The sequence below is a fragment of the Macrotis lagotis genome, chromosome 8 (genome assembly GCF_037893015.1).
Source record: "Macrotis lagotis isolate mMagLag1 chromosome 8, bilby.v1.9.chrom.fasta, whole genome shotgun sequence".
Classification (NCBI taxonomy): domain Eukaryota; kingdom Metazoa; phylum Chordata; class Mammalia; order Peramelemorphia; family Peramelidae; genus Macrotis; species Macrotis lagotis.
Window position 1 is genome coordinate 175,369,901 of NC_133665.1, and position 16,115 is coordinate 175,386,015.

The following is a 16,115-nucleotide window of genomic DNA, read 5'->3' on the forward strand; positions in this document are numbered from 1 at the left end:
TGAAAGCAATCTTATAGGCTATTCAGTCTAACTCATATTACAGAGAAAGAAACTGAGGCTATGAGAAGGTAAGTGGGTGAGTCCCCAAGGTTGTGTGGGTAATAAGTGATAGTCAAGCTCCAAACTTAAGTCTCTTTAACCTCAAACCTAGAACTCTTTAGCATGAGCCCAAAGACTTAGAACAAATTCTAGTGTACATTCCTCTTCATTTTACAGAAAAAGAAATTGAGAGACAAATAGATATGAATTGTCCGAGGTTAAACAGGTTAGAAACTGAATCAAGGTCACACACTTTAATTCCAGTGCTTTTGAACATTAAGTCATGAATATTTAAAATTAGAGGTGACCTTAAATTAATTAAACTTCTTTCACTTTTCAGGTGAAGAAACCAAGTCACAGAGAAGGAAAGCACCTTGCCCACATGGCAGAGCCCAGAATTTTACTTCAGACATCTGGATCTGTGAAGTCAGCACTCTTTCCATAAAAGAATACACATTTCCATTCAGAGAGGATCATTGACTGAGGTTTGACCACTGGGGGATGACTGCTTTAGCCACTGTTACTCATGAATCTGTCAACACATCCATGCAGTAATTGGGACACATGAAGGAAAGTCTCAGGACAATGAAATCATGAAGCTAGGGAAATACTGAGGAAGTGATAATTGGAATGAGACTGAAGGAGAAAAGGGAATGAAGGGCAGAAGCACAGGGTAGACTTGAGCAGAACAAAGGGGAATAAGTTAGGGAATACAATAACTCACAGGCAAAATAAAGGAAGGAGCAGAGTGGAGGAAGGAGCTGTGAAACTGACAACTTGGGTTTTGATTAGATTCTTGAAAATTCTAGAAATCCCCTAGCTAGTGGTGCATTATAGAAAAATGGAAAAATTGCCTACTTAGATAATCACAAACTTCTAGAATGTCACAGCAGAAAGGAATCCTTGAACCTAGAATTAAAGATGGCTAATGATTTGTCATTGATATTGGAAAGGGTATTCCTGATCATTAGATAACATAGATGGATTCTTAACATAGGATCCATGTACTTTGCCCCAATTTTTTTTCATAATTTTATTTCAATATAATTGTTTAGCTTTGTTATCTTATGTATTTTTATTCTGTGTATTTAAAATCATTCCAAGAAAGTGACTCATGGACTCCACTAAATAACCAAAGGGATCAAGTCCATGAAACTAAGATGATTAGGAACATTTGGTTGCTGAAGTGCTTGTGAAATGACTTTGGATAATTCTCTTAAATTAATCACCAAATCTTTGGTGCTGCTCAGCTTGATTCCTTTGAAACACGGTAGCTTGGTACTATGGAAAGTCTATTGGCTTTGGAGCAAGAGAGTCTAGGTTTGAATCTCATTCCTACTACTCAGGATTATTCAATTAACCCATATGGGTCAGTATCCTCACCTGTAAAAAGAGAGGGTCAGGCTCTAAGGTAACTTTAAACTCTTCATCTATAATTTCATGAGTCCATGATCTATTTCCTATTATAAAGCCCATGGGCAATTATGAGTAGAGATTATTATCAGAAGGTTGACAGGACCACTCAGCCTGGCCCAGAGACGCCAGATAAGTTTTTCTGACTGGCTGCATTGTATTAAGACCTTGTTAGGGTTTTTTTCTCTGCCTTCTACTAATAGGAATAACCTTAGGAGCAGGAGTAATTTATCCATACATCTAGCTTACATGGCTTGTCACTGCTAGTAGGAGTTCCTAACCCTCATGGGCCCCTTTCCTCTCCAGCACAGCCGCCCTCACTCTCAAATACATTTTAACCTGTCAGAGTATAAACAGGACAATTACGTTGCCCGATGCTGGGCCCCAAGTGTTGATAAAGGAAGCTGGCCCCAGAACTGGCGTTCAGGCATGTTAAACTCGGCGAAATGAGGCCGTTTGCCTGCTCAAATGAAAACATTTGTCAAGCTTACTAATTCAAAATCGACCAGCTGCAGAGTCTCTGGATGTGAGTCTTTGTTGACAGGCCTTGTAAAAGAGGGAAAGAAATCAAGGAATCAAGGGAATGAAGGAGAGAGAGACACCCAGTTATAATCCAGAGAGGAAAGGCTGGGCTCTGATCCTGCTGGCAAGTCTTTAGACTTCATGTGATGATGGTGTCGACATGCTCTGTCCCTGGTTTTTTCTCTGTTACAAAGGGAGACTCATTTGAGAATAGGAGTGGAACGTGGCTGGAAATTATATTAAAAACAAAAGGTTTCAATAAAACAATTAAAAAAGTAAAAAAAGAATAAAAAATAAATTTTCATTTGCTAAAGTAATCCACAAATAGTCACTCTCAAGGGTAAAAGTATGAGGGGAATGAAGACAGGTTCATGGGAACAATCCATATGGACAAATTATCCAAATTGCATATGGCATTAATTCTACTCAAATATACCCTATTGATCACAAAGAGACTAGAATTCAAACTCAATTCAAATCAATTTCATTCCATTAACCAGCATTTCTGAGCACCTTGTATAAAATACTTGCACAAATGAAATGTATGATCCATACATACAAATATATACAGCAGCTAGGTGGCACAGGAGATGGAGGAACAAGACCTGAATTCAAATCCAACTTCAGACACTCACTAGCTGTGTGACCATGCAAAAATCACTTAACTCTTTTGGACTCAGTTGCCTCATCTGCAAAATGAGCTAGAGAGAACTCGAGTATTTCTGCCAAGAAAGCACCTAATGTGATCACAAGGAGTCGTACAAGATTGAAATGACTCAACAACAGCAAATTAACATATGCAGCTACTATAAAAACATTACATACATGTGTGTATAGCGATTTGTATGTGTGGAGAGTGAAAGGGAGAGAGAGGCAGAGAGGGAGAGAGAGAAGCAACAGAGACAGAGAGGAGAGAGAAAGAAGAGAGGAGAGAGAAGAAATAAAGGGGAGAAATGGAAAAGAAAATCAGGAGAGAGAGGGAGGGAGAGGGAGAGGGAGAGAGAGAGAGAGAGAGAGAGAGAGAGAGAGAGAGAGAGAGAGAGAGAGAGAGAGAGAGAGGCAGGCAGGCCACTAATAGTTGTTACCAATATTTACTTTATTTTCCTGGAAGATAAATAAGAAGATCAGGGCAATGTGAAGTGGGAGGGGGCGATAATGTGAACTGTGAAGAAATCTCAGAATTTTAAGAGGCAAAGATGAAGAATACATACCAAGCTGGGGGCACAATTTTGTGCAAAGCCTAGAGGAGGAGGAAATCAGGGCTCCTGAGGTTAGGGAGCAGTGGGGAGGCCAGTTGGATTAGATCAGGGAGGGTATGGAAGGGAGGTGGCTGAGCTGAAGTCTTTGCTGGAGCCTGAGTCTGGAGGCTTTAAAGGACAAGCTGAAGGGTTCCACTCTTCTCCCATAGGAGGCTGGAATCCCTCAAAACTTCCTGATGGAGGACTGACATCTGTGCTTTAGAAAGAACACCTGGGCAGTGAGTGAAGGATGTTTTGGGAAGGAAAAGCTCACAGAATAGCGTGTGGAGGTCTTAGTGCAGCCCATCACTAAATAATGGGAAAGTCCAGAGACTCTTGTTAATAGATTTATAACATATTTTCTATACAGGCAAACTATTTTAAAATCTTCAAGAATTTTATATAATGTATAATATATGGACTTCCGGCCAAGATGGCAGAGAGAAGACAGGCACAGTTCTAAAGTCTCCTGATCTCTTCCCCATCTATCACATGAAACAAACCTCTTAACAGAAATCCGACCCACAAAACCCAGAAAGAAAAGCCAGGAGAAAGAACATCTACCTCAGGATTTGTCTCCAGCAGCAGCTTTGGCCGAATTTGGGCCGGTGAGTCTGGTCTCAGAGGGAGGATCAGACCCAATCAGCAAGATTAGCAGCTGAATTGGAGCCGGGAGTCTGAGGGTCCAAGAGCCAGACCTGCTGGGTCAGCGGTGGGGCTAGATGGCAGGGGCTTGAGTCAACTAGGGAGCAGAGGTGCTGGTGTTGGTGCTATCCCCGGGGGAGCTTGGGGACACACAGGGCTGGGGGGAGAGTTCTGGAGCAGGAGAGCTGTGGACACCATCCCTGGGCTCCTCTAGTCTGAGGAACGCAGTGCCCACACCCCCATTACAGCTGAGGCCTCTTCCCTCTTCTGCCTCAGGCCCAGGTGTGAGAGCAGAAGAACCAGCCCAGCTGAGGAATGACCTCAGGCCAGGGTAAAGCCCCCCATTGAGTGAAGGCAAAAGAATTCAATAGCTCCAACCCCTCCCTTCAGGCAAAGGGAGAAGGTCTCAATCAAGGTCACAGACACTCCAGAGAAAGCAACCAGCACCTCCTGCTGGCCAGCTGGAGAAACTGCACTCGGGGAGTAAAGCCTTTAGCAATCCCAAGCCCCTGTGAACCAGCCCCTCCCTAACTCAAGGTTTTAGCAAAATGAAGAAGGGTCAGCGGAAAGGTGGATCCATAGAAAAATTCTTGGAAGGGAAACACCCTAACTCAGAAAGACCTAGAACCTCTGAGGAGAATACAATCTGGTCTTCAGCACAGAAAGACTTCCTTGAAGAAATAAGGAAGAAGCTTAAAAATTTGGGAGAGACAATTAATACCTTGCAACAAAAAAACAAATCCTTAGAAAGTACAATTGGACAAATACAAAAGGAGAATAAATCTCTCAGATCCTCAACTAGGCAAATGCAAAATGAAAATAATTCTCTCAAAACCTCAATTGGTCAAATGGAAAGCTCTTTCAAAAATAGAATTGACCAATTGGAAAAGGAGTTGCAAGAGGTTAATGAAGAAAATTCCTCCCCCCAAAAAAGAATGGAGTCTACAGAAACGAATGACTCCATGAGACAGCAAGAGTCAGTTAAACAAAATCAAAAAATAGAAAAAATAGAAGAAAATGTAAAATACCTCATCAACAAAACCATTGACCTTGAGAATAGATGGAGGAGGGGCAACCTGAAAACTATAGGACTTCCTGAAAACATTGAAGAGAAAAAAAAGCCTGGACTTAATATTACAGGATCTAGTGATGGAAAACTGCCCTGATAATGTATAATATATGTAGGTGGATATATGTGTGTATGTATGTATATATTTATATCTATATGGATAGATAGATATGAAAAAAGAAGAAATTCCAGGGGACAGATGGAGCCCATGTAGTCCCAACTTCTCTTTTAAGCCCTAAGGCATAAAGTGATTTGCCCAGGGTGATGCCTTCCAAGGTTGGGACCCTTTGCATCTTCTGAATCTAAAACTTTCTAGAATAACACCAGGGAAGATGTGAAAGACACAATAAAACAAAAGTCCCTTGGGAACAGGAACTGCTTTTGCCTTTTGTTTTTTACCATTCCTTAGCTAACCTGCCTGGATCATCCTCCCTTTCACAACTGATAATGGAAGTAACCCTAGGATCTGATCCAAGCTTTCTCCTTCCATACTGTTTCACTTGGTGATGTCCTCAATTCCCCTGGATTCAAGAGTCTCTATGTTGATAGTTCTCAGGTCTACGAATACAGCTCTAACCTCTCTACTATCCTCCAGGCACCCATTGCCAGTTAACTATTAGACATCAACAAGTCCATATCTTTCCCCACATTATGTAAGGTTCCTATTACCACTGAGGGAACTCCCCATCCTCTCAGTAACCCAGGAATGTTCCTCAACTTTTCTCTCTCTCTCACCTGTCATGCCTTTACAGTTGGCCTCTGTGAAATCTCTGGCATATTCCCTCTTCTTTCACTGCTACTGCTCCCAAACTGTCACAGCTTCCCCAACCTCCTTCAGGTCTCAGCTAAAATTCCACCTTTTACCGCAGGGATGCAGAAATTTTTTTTCTATCAAGGGTCATTTGGATATTTATCACATTATTCATAAAAAATTAATAATTTAAAAATTAGCCTACTGTATCATTATCTCATGCCTAAACCCATTGCAATAGCTTACTGGCAGTTTTGTCTGCCTTTATTTCTCTCCACCCCTAACTATACCCATTCTGCCAGATATCTTAAAGCACAGACTATGTTTCTTCTGCCCTGTCAATCAATTCCAATTGCTTCCAATCAATATAAAGTCCCTTGATGTTCAGAGTCCTTTACAACCCGATTCCCTTCTAGCTTTCGATTTATCTTATGGCTTACTCAAATTTCTATATTTTATACTAATGTGACATGAGCCTTCTTTCTATTCTTCACAAGACACTTCTAACTCCTGTCATTTCCCTGGCTAATCTCCAGGCATGTCTGGAATGCTCTCTATCCTCATATCTACCTCCTGGCTTCCCCAGTTGCCTTCATTCTCAGCTAAAATCCTACCTTCTGTTGCAATGGTATGGAATTATTTTTTTGTCAAGGGTCATTTGGATATTTATAACATCATTCTCAGGTCATGCAAAATTATTCACCTGCTATATTTAATCAAACATTTAATTAATCCACCTCTCAAATGTTCCTAGACTTATAGAAGTTTGAGTCCTGCCTGTAGTTGCCATGTCAGTGCCAGACTAAATGATTCTGCAGGCCTTCCATGGGCCCAGATGTTCCCATTCCCTATTCTACAGGAAGTCTTTCCTTTTCCCCCCATTAATTCTAGTGCCTCCCCTTTGATGATTAGTCCCAATTTATCCCATGTATACTTTTTTGTAATGCTTTCTCCATTAGATTATGAACTCCTTAAAAGTAGGAACTATTTTTGCCTTTGTTATCTACAATACTTGGCATGGTGCCTGATATGAAATGGTTGCTTAATAAATACTTGATTTACTTTAGTATCAGAACTGATGAGAGATTTAATATTTGATGGAATATTACAATTCCATTCGATAAAAATAGCATAATTCACTCCCCAAAGCCAGCAAGGTCCCATGACATCCACTCCTCCCAGCCCCAGTTGGTCTGGCCAGAACCTTGGCATCGTGGGACTTCCCACTTCCTCTGGTCACATCGTTTGGCCTCACACACGCAGAGTTAAAGCATGAGCTTTGTTCATTTTAGCAAAGTCAGCTGGTAAATGGCAAAAAGGCAGGAAGACTGGGAGTTCTCCAGAGAGTCTCTTCTGATTCTCCATCTGTTGTGTTTGGGTAGGGTTCGGGGTTATACATGGCAGGCAGAATTGAACTGCTGCTAGTGTTCACAAACAAAATTACCTTTTTACCTCTGCTAGTGGAACACTTGTTGTGTTTCTGGCTACCCTGGAGCCTTCTTTTCCAAGCAAAAGTAGCAGATACATTTTCAGAGAGGACTAGGGAATATAGAAGCACAGTTTAAGGGCTTCCTCTTTTCCTGGCACTAGATTAAAGTCCTGAGGAGGAAGAGAAGAAGGGCAATGCCTTTCAAAGAGTGCCTGCCCTCAAGTTGCTTACATTCTAATGATGGCATCAATACGCAAACAATTTTATATGCATATAATATGTATACAGTGTAAATAGGTCATAGAAGAATGAAAACCATGAAAAGGTAAGAGAAAGGTCTAGAGGAGAAAGTAAGATTTAAGTTGAAGATTGAAGGAAGTGAGGAGGCAGAGGAGAGGAGGAAGAGAAGGCCAAACAGGGAGGACAACCAGTACAAATATCTGGAGATAGGAAATGGAGATGTGAGAAGGAGGCAAGTTTCTTTGGATCACAGAAAACCTGGAGGAGAGCAAAGTATAAGAAGCCTGGGAAGAGTGGAAGGGATCAAGTTGTGAAGGGCTTTAAAAGTCAAATTGCCAGTTAGTAGGCATTTATTAAGTCCCTTCTGTGGGTCAAGAACTTTGCCGAGTGCTGTAGATACCAAGAAAAGCTAAACATACTCCCTGCCCAAGAAACTCACAATCTAATGGAAGACAAAACAAACAACTAATATTTGAGATAAAAAGGAAATTATTTAGAGAGAGGCATTAGAACTAAGAGAGATGGGAGAGATTTCTTATAGAAGGGAGAATTTTGGCTGGGAGGAAGCAATAGTTTAGTCTCAGGATTCAGTAGATAAAGACAAGGGAGAACTTCCAAAGCATAGAACAAAATCAGAAAAGATGTCAGAGACGAGAGATGAAGGATCTTGTTCATGGAACAAGAAGGTGACCAATGGCACTGGACTGAAGAGTTCATTGAGGTATGTAAAGTATAAACTGACTGAAATGGTGGGAGGGGGCTGGGATTTGAAGGAACTAGAATGCCAAATGAGCATTTGATGCTAGAGGTGACAGGGAGCCATAGGAGTTTACTGAATAGGGGAGTGACATGATTGGATCTGTATTTTAGGAAAATCACTTTAGTGAGAGAGGATGGAATGATGAAGGGAGAGACTTGAGGCAGGCAGACCATCCAGTAGTTATTGTAGGTCTGAGGTGATGAGGGTCTATACTAGGGTGGTAACAGTGTCAGAGGAAAGAAGGGAGCTTATTCAAGGGATGTTGCAAAGGTGGAATCAACAGGAGGAAGAGGAAGTCTTTCCTTTCCCCCCCCATTAATTCTAGTGCCTCCCCTTTGATGATTAGTCCCAATTTATCCCATGTATACTTTTTTGTAATGCTTTCTCCATTAGATTATGAACTCCTTAAAAGTAGGAACTATTTTTGCCTTTGTTATCTACAATACTTGGCATGGTGCCTGATATGAAATGGTTGCTTAATAAATACTTGATTTACTTTAGTATCAGAATTGATGAGAGATTTAATATTTGATGGAATATTACAACTCCATTCAATAAAAATAGCATAATTCACTCCCCAAAGCCAGGAAGGTCCTATGACATCCAGCAAGGTCCCATGACATTGCATATGGAGAAAGAAGGGCAAGAAGGGCCCTGGATAATAACAAACATTGAAAACTTGGGAACTGAGAGGATGATAGATCCTTTTGACAATGATAAGGGAGTTTGGAAGCATGAGGGGCTTGGGGGATTTGATATATTGGATCCTGAAACTAAGCAAGAGTCACTGGAGTTGATCGAATGCATTAAGGGAGGGGGTGCCATGATAATACTCTTATTTTAGGAAAATTACTCTAAGGTGATGAGAGACTTGAAGGCAGGATGACCAAATTAGAAGGCTATTGCAATACCCTAGGTGAGAGGCAATGGCTAACTCAGTTAGGTTGGTGATTATATAAGCAAAACTTTTACTGGCCACCACTCCTCTATATGTGTTGACCTTCCCTTGAGGAAGGCACAGTCTTTATTTTTGTATTTTTATATCTGAGATTAACACAGTGTTTGACATATAAATGTCCACTCCCTCTCTTTATCCCTTCCTTCTTTCCTCCCTCTCTCCCTTCCTTCCTCCCTCATTTCTTCTCTCTCCCCTTTTCTCCCTTCCTCTTTGCTTCTTTACTTTCTCTTTTCTCTCCTTCTTCCCTTCTTCCCTCCCTCTATAACTTTCTCCCTTCCTTCCAGACATGAAAATTGGACTCCCAGCATCATTCTCCAAGTCTGGCTAACCTCCCTGTTTATTCCACTGTCAATTTAAAAAGCAAATTGTTTAGTAGAAACAGCAGATATTAGTTTATATTAGATTAATGTTCATGTCTTTCCTTCCTCACAAATGACCACACATGATGTATTTTAGAGCATAATACTTGCTAGTCAGACTTTGATTACTGTCATTTCTGTTTTTTGATGTCAGTTTTTCTATTCCTGGTGCTAACCACAACTTAAAAACACACTTCATCATTCTGATTGGAGTTGTGCCTTTTGCTAAGGGATAATCATGTACCTGATTTCTTATTTTAAGAATAATAATAGCAGATATTTACATAGAACTTTAAGCTCTTACATGTACTATTCATTTGAACCTTCCAACAACTCTTAGAGGTAGGTCATGGAAATAGCATTAGTTCATTGTAGATGAGGGAAACTGAGACTCACAGAGTTAAGTGACTTGCCCATAGTCACAAAGCTAATGTTGGAGGTAGGATATGAACCCAGATTGATCTTCCTGATGTCACGTTCAACATTCCTTCCTCTATGCCACAATGTCCTATTGGGCTTAAAGTTAGGAAGATATGGTCAGATCTTGCCTCTCTGATACTATCAGTATGACCCTTGGCAAATGACTTTTCTAAGCCTCAGTTTCCTCAGGTTGTAAACTGGAAAACTTGCCAGTCTATACTGAGAGTTAGATGAGATAATGTTTGTAAAACACTTAGTGAAACATAAAACATTGTATTAACACCAGTTAATGCCCAAATCAATCTTTCAAGTCTTTTTCCATTTGTTCCCCCCAGTTAATTTAGGACTAGAGCATCATAGGTTTAGTGCTGAAGGTGATTCTGGAGGCTGTCTGATCCAATATTTTCATTTCATAGATGAGATCATTGACAAGATGGCTTCCAGGGTCACCTTCAGCACTAAAACTATGATGGTCTAGTCCTAAATTCTAGGGTATGGAGGTGATCTCTGGTCCAAGTGGCCAGGCATCTTTGGAGAAGCTGACTGTGGAGGAGGGAATCAAGTAAAACAAGAGACCACACACTGTTATAACAGCACATTTATAGTTATAAACTACCACATTTGATTGAATGATATGATCAGGCTTATGTTAATTAGTAAGACTGTGATGGGGTTTGGACCCAGGACTTCCAGCCCTAGAGGTAACCAATCGTTAAACAGTAGGCATCTACTATGATCCAGGCATTACAGCAGGCAATGGAAATGCAAAGGCAAGTTTAAATAATCCCTGATTTCAGGAAATCCACATAGATATGATTATTCAAGTGTCATTTCAAAACAAATTGGAGCAGAAATTTCAGAATAGTAACTGCTCATCACTGTTGAAATTCCAGTGCTTGGGGGATTAGGTGGCGCATTGGATAGAGCACCAGCCCTGGAGTCAGGAATACCTGAGTTCAAATCTGGCCTCAGTCACTTAATAATCACCTAGCCATGTGGCCTTGGGCAAGCCACTTAACCCCATTTGCCTTGCAAAAACCTAAAAAATAAAATAAAATAAAAAGAAATTCCAAAGCCCACTTTGTTTCTAGTCTTTCTGTTTTTAAGAATGAATGATTTCCTTCTATCTTAATGTATTTTTCACTCATTTAAAAAATATACTGTTAACCAGTTTTAGAAATAAACACTTTTCAGACAAAGCTCTCTTTGTCTAAAAATTACCTCAAATTAAACCCTCAGGTTCATGTTCAAAGAAAAGTATTTCCTGTCATGTTAAAAAATGAATTGGAAGATCCTAGGCACCAGGATGACAAAGACCTCCGAGGCTCTCTAATCCACTGCACAAGATGGTGGGTGAAGGGCTCCCTATAAGCTCCTTGTCAATTGCTTTGCTCAGTCTAGTTTTAAAGGACGTGAACAATGGGCCTTTTCATCAGTCTAAGAGACCCTCGGGAGCCCTCTCCTCAGCCTAAGAGACCCTTGGGAGCCCTCTCCTCAGTCTAAGAGTCCTCATTGTAGAAAAACTTCCAAATATTAAGCCTTGTCATAAAACTTGATCTCTGCCTAGAACTCTTCCTCTGCCATGAGATTCATGCCCTTCAGCTCTCTCTGGATGCTTTGAAGCAGAAATTTTTTCTTTTCAGTCATTTTGATTCCTTTTCTATTTGTAGATTTCAGGGGTTTTATCTGCTTCTCTTGTTCTGATCACTTAATAGCTAGAGGTTGTGACAAGGCTGGCTTTTTCTAATGGGTATCTAGACTGCCCTCAGCTTTAAATCTATTGACTTAAATTTAATTGGCAAGCATTTATTAGGTGTTTTCTGTATGCTAGTTTTTTGTGCTAAACAATGGACCCTTCTCAGGATAGAAGATGGAGAATGTTTCAGACTTGGATTAGACCACAAGTTCTGGTCCAACTGGACAAATGACTTACCCTTCTTAAAATCTCTACTTTTCTTTTAAGTTCAGTTCATATGCCCCCTTTTTTTGTGAAACTTTTTCTGATGACCTAATTATTGGTACTTCCAACTTATGGCCCTTCCATTTCATTATAATCATTTGAATTGTTTCAAAGACATATATTGAACCACATCTATCTGATAGAATGTATTTGAAGATGTATTGTTTAATTTTTTATCTTTGTACCTACAATATTCAGAGAACAATATGAGGTTCAAATTATGTATTTTTTACATTCTTGCTAATCATTTGAAAGAATCATAAACAAAATCCCCCATATGAATCAGGGGCCCAGTGAATGTATTTTTTTGATGAAGATGATGCGGATAGTGTAGTCTTTGATATTTGGCAGTATAACTAAAGGAACTGTGAATGAGGAATCAAGAACCTTGAGTTCTAGTCTTGTTTTCACTATATCATTTTGATCCCTCATTTCTTGGTTCTAAGCCTAAGCTTCCACTCTGTGGGATGGAACGTGGGGAAAGATTCCCATCTTCTCATATTTTTCAGTTTGCTGGGTGTGAGGTGAAGCCTCAAGAATTTTTCTTTTTTGATGTGGATTTCTCTTACTGTTATTTGTAGTATTTTTTCATAGGACTGTTAATAGTTTGGTAAGGAAGCACTTGTGTCTGTCTGTTCATGACCCCCTTTGGGGTTTTCTTGCAAAGATACTGGAATGCTTTATCATTTCCTTCTCTAGTTCATTTTATAAACGGAAGTAAATGGAGTTAAATTATTTTTCCCAGGTTCGTACAGCTCGTGTCTGAGGTTGGATTTGAACTCAGGTCTTCTTGAGTTCCTATCCTCTTCAAAACCAAGCTGCATCTACTTTAATATTAATTTTCCTTAGGTATAGTTCTGATCAAGTGTCCATGACAATTCATTACTTGCCATAGATTTCAAAAGTTGTTGTCTCCTCCAAACATCTCCTGATTTAGCTAGGATGCCAAATATACAAGCATATTAAAGAAAGCCTTTCTTGCCTGTTGACATCTGTACTCAATTGCAATAGCCTTGAAGATTCGGGAACCTCTCAGACACAATGACAAGGCATTGGTAAAGGTCTTTTTTGAATCCTCCATCAAAATCCAAGGACAATTAGCATTATTTTGAAAGTCCATTGCCAATAGGCTATGCATAGCTGTCCAATAGCATATCTCTCAGGGCCAGGGCAAGGAGATCCTAATGAGGGGTGAGGTCTTAAATCCAAAGATGGAATGAGAGTCTTGCCAAAGGAATAGCTTTTGGAAGCAGTGCAAGGCCTGGGTTGAGGGGCTGCTCTATTGTGAAAAACTGTGACATTGATAAAATGCTTTAGTTCATTCGCAGATGGACCTTGTACTTTGAGTCATATCACCTGGATGTAACTGAGGCAATTATCACAGGCAATCTGTATGTGTCTCAACCCTTTAGTCAAATTGACCTGGAAGAAACTATGAATTTTACCTCTTATTCTTAGTTATAATTCCTCTGCTTGGTACAATAGGCTAGTCCAGGATGCACGTACTCAACATACTAAATGCCAAAGGAATTCCTTCCAAACTATCCTCTTCAGCTAGCAAAGAGTAACTCTCAAAGATTTAGGTTCAGATCTCACCTTTGTTACTTTCTTTGTTCTCCAGTGTTTATTTTGTTTACTCAAAATAATGAAAAGGTTATACTAAGTGACCTCTCAATATAACAATAAGAATCTGGGCTTGAAGACCTGAATTCAAATCCAACATCATTTACTTATTACTTATGTGATTCTAAGAAAGGAGTCTGCCTCGGTTTCTGCAAGTATAAAATAAAGATAATAATTGTACATATATTGCAGGATTGTTTTGAGTATTAAATGAAAAAATATAAAAATACTAAGTAGTCCATTTCTTGGCACATAGAAAGCCCTATATAAATGCTTATTCCTTCCCATTTCCATTTGCCCTTTCCTTCAGGATCAAATAGGCATTAAATAGCAGATCACAGACATGACCAAAAATCTGTCTCAAATGCATTTTCCTTTCTGTTAAAGACTGTTTGCTATTTGAATCACTCCAGATTAATAATTGCCTTATAAAACAGTTTTTTTTTCAAATTCATTAGTTTCCAACTCCATTATTTGGTTGTTTCCCATGGAGATTTCTGAACTCTGTGTCCTTGTCTATTATTTCTTCAAGCTTACTGATGGATGGAAGACATTCTTGTATGAAAGGACATCTGTGACTGTATCACCAAGTGCCAACACTGCTCTCAGCATACCTGTCAATCTGCCGGTAGAGAGAAGGAGGTTGGCGACGTTGCTTTTGTATTCACTGAACTGTCAGTCTTCTACCTCCAGTGGGATTCAAACATCCACTGGGCTCTCTGAGTTCTGTTCCCTGCATGAGGTATAAATAATAATCCTATAAACAGGATGAAGAAATTCTGGATGTTGAAACAATTCAGAGGACACTTTCCCTTTCAACCAATATTGTTTAAGATAAATATGACACACTATAAGAAGCAAATATGATGTTTATTAGCTATCTGATCCTGGGCAAGTCACGTTACCTCTCTGAGCTGGTTTCCTCATCTATAAAACAATGAAGTTAGATTAGATGGCTCTAATGTCTCTTCCAGATTGAAATCTAAGATCCTATGGGCCTATGAACACAGCTAGGAAAGAGACCAGAAATAAGAAGATCAGGAAGGAACAAACATATTGGGAGTGGTACCATGAGAGTTTATTGAATTTGTTATTCCTGAATACACTTGGTCAAAGGCCTGAACAGGAAGTTTCCAAAAAGAATAAATTAAAGCTAAAGTCAATCCTAAGAAAGAGTACTCAATCCTTACTAAGATAAATTAAAATTAAGACCCCCATGGGGTTTTAATTCCTATCTATCCATTTGAAAAATATGACAAAAAATAGTATGTCTTTAAGGCAGGCACTCTAATGAATTGTTGGAGATATGAATCTATCCAACCCTTTTCAGTGGCTCAGTCCTTCAGGCTCTTCCTCTACAAAATAGCTTTGGTTTTTCCATTTTTTTGTTAATTATAGTTAATGTGACAGAATGGGAGAATCCTTAAACTAAGGTCTCAAGATTTCAGATAAAAACTGAAATTCCCTGTCAACTTTTTCATAGACTCAGAGATTTAGAGTTGGAAGGGACCTTAGAGGTCATCCAGTCTAACTCCCTAATGAAATAAATGAAGAAACTGGGGTCCAAAGAAACTTAATTTCACCCAGAGTCATATAGGTAGTAGGTAGCAGAGCTTGGGTTTGAAGCCATGTCATCTGACTTCTCCTATGCCATTTGATTATATGATAATTCTTGCCTTTGAGAGTCATCGACAAATGGACTTTCCTTGGGCAATAATTTGAAGTGGCTAAATTACCATAAATATATCTCTGATGATGCATAGTCCATTTTGAAACTCTAACTTCAAAAATGGCAAATTCAATAACCCAGAAAGGTAAGCATGTAACTACCATGAAGCAAACAGAGCCCTTGAGATTTATGCATAAATTGTATTTGTGAGGCAGAGTTGCACAAAAGTCAGTAGCCTCTCTCTCCTTCCAGCATCATCACGGTCCAGTGGCAAGTCAGTCAAGACAACTAGTGATGACTAGAAATGTAGTGGATGACCTTGGTGATTTTAATGTCTAACCATGTTCCAAGTGCTTCCCAGAACCTGCTTCAGCTGCCTTCATGGACACTGGAATAAATTGTTCTCATCTGCCCATTCCACCAGGGGAAGTCTTCACATGCTAGGGTAGACAACCCCCGCCCCCATTCACTGACTATTTGTCCTAAGTTCATTTTGGTCTGATCATCCACAGTCAGACACCCACTGTAAGGCTGTAATATAGTTATGCCATTTTGGTCATCTTAAAGAATGAAGGACAACAGCTAACTGAGATCTGACATCCGAGGGATTTATTTCCTTCTCTCTTGGCTGAATGTTGTGAAAGAAGTTCCTCCTTTTTCTCCAGGGAAACTTCTCTGCCCTGTCTGACATATCCACAAATTACTTTGTGACCTCAGGCAGAGGTTAGGGCCTATCCCTGTTCTGTACCCACAGTTGGACTGCCTTCTGCTCTGCTATATAAATATACTTCTTAAAATTTTGCCCCAAGTGAAAATATTCCTAATTATGATTCTTCTGGAAAGTTATTCAATAAAGGAATAGGTCTACTCTAACATCAGGAAACATAAAGCCAATTATAATATTATTAAGAACTTAAAACTCAATTCAACACCCATTAAGCACCTACTACTCTTTGCCCAAGGCAAAAAAACAACTGACACTGCCTTCAAGGAAGTGAGTGAAATGAAACTGCCATAGTA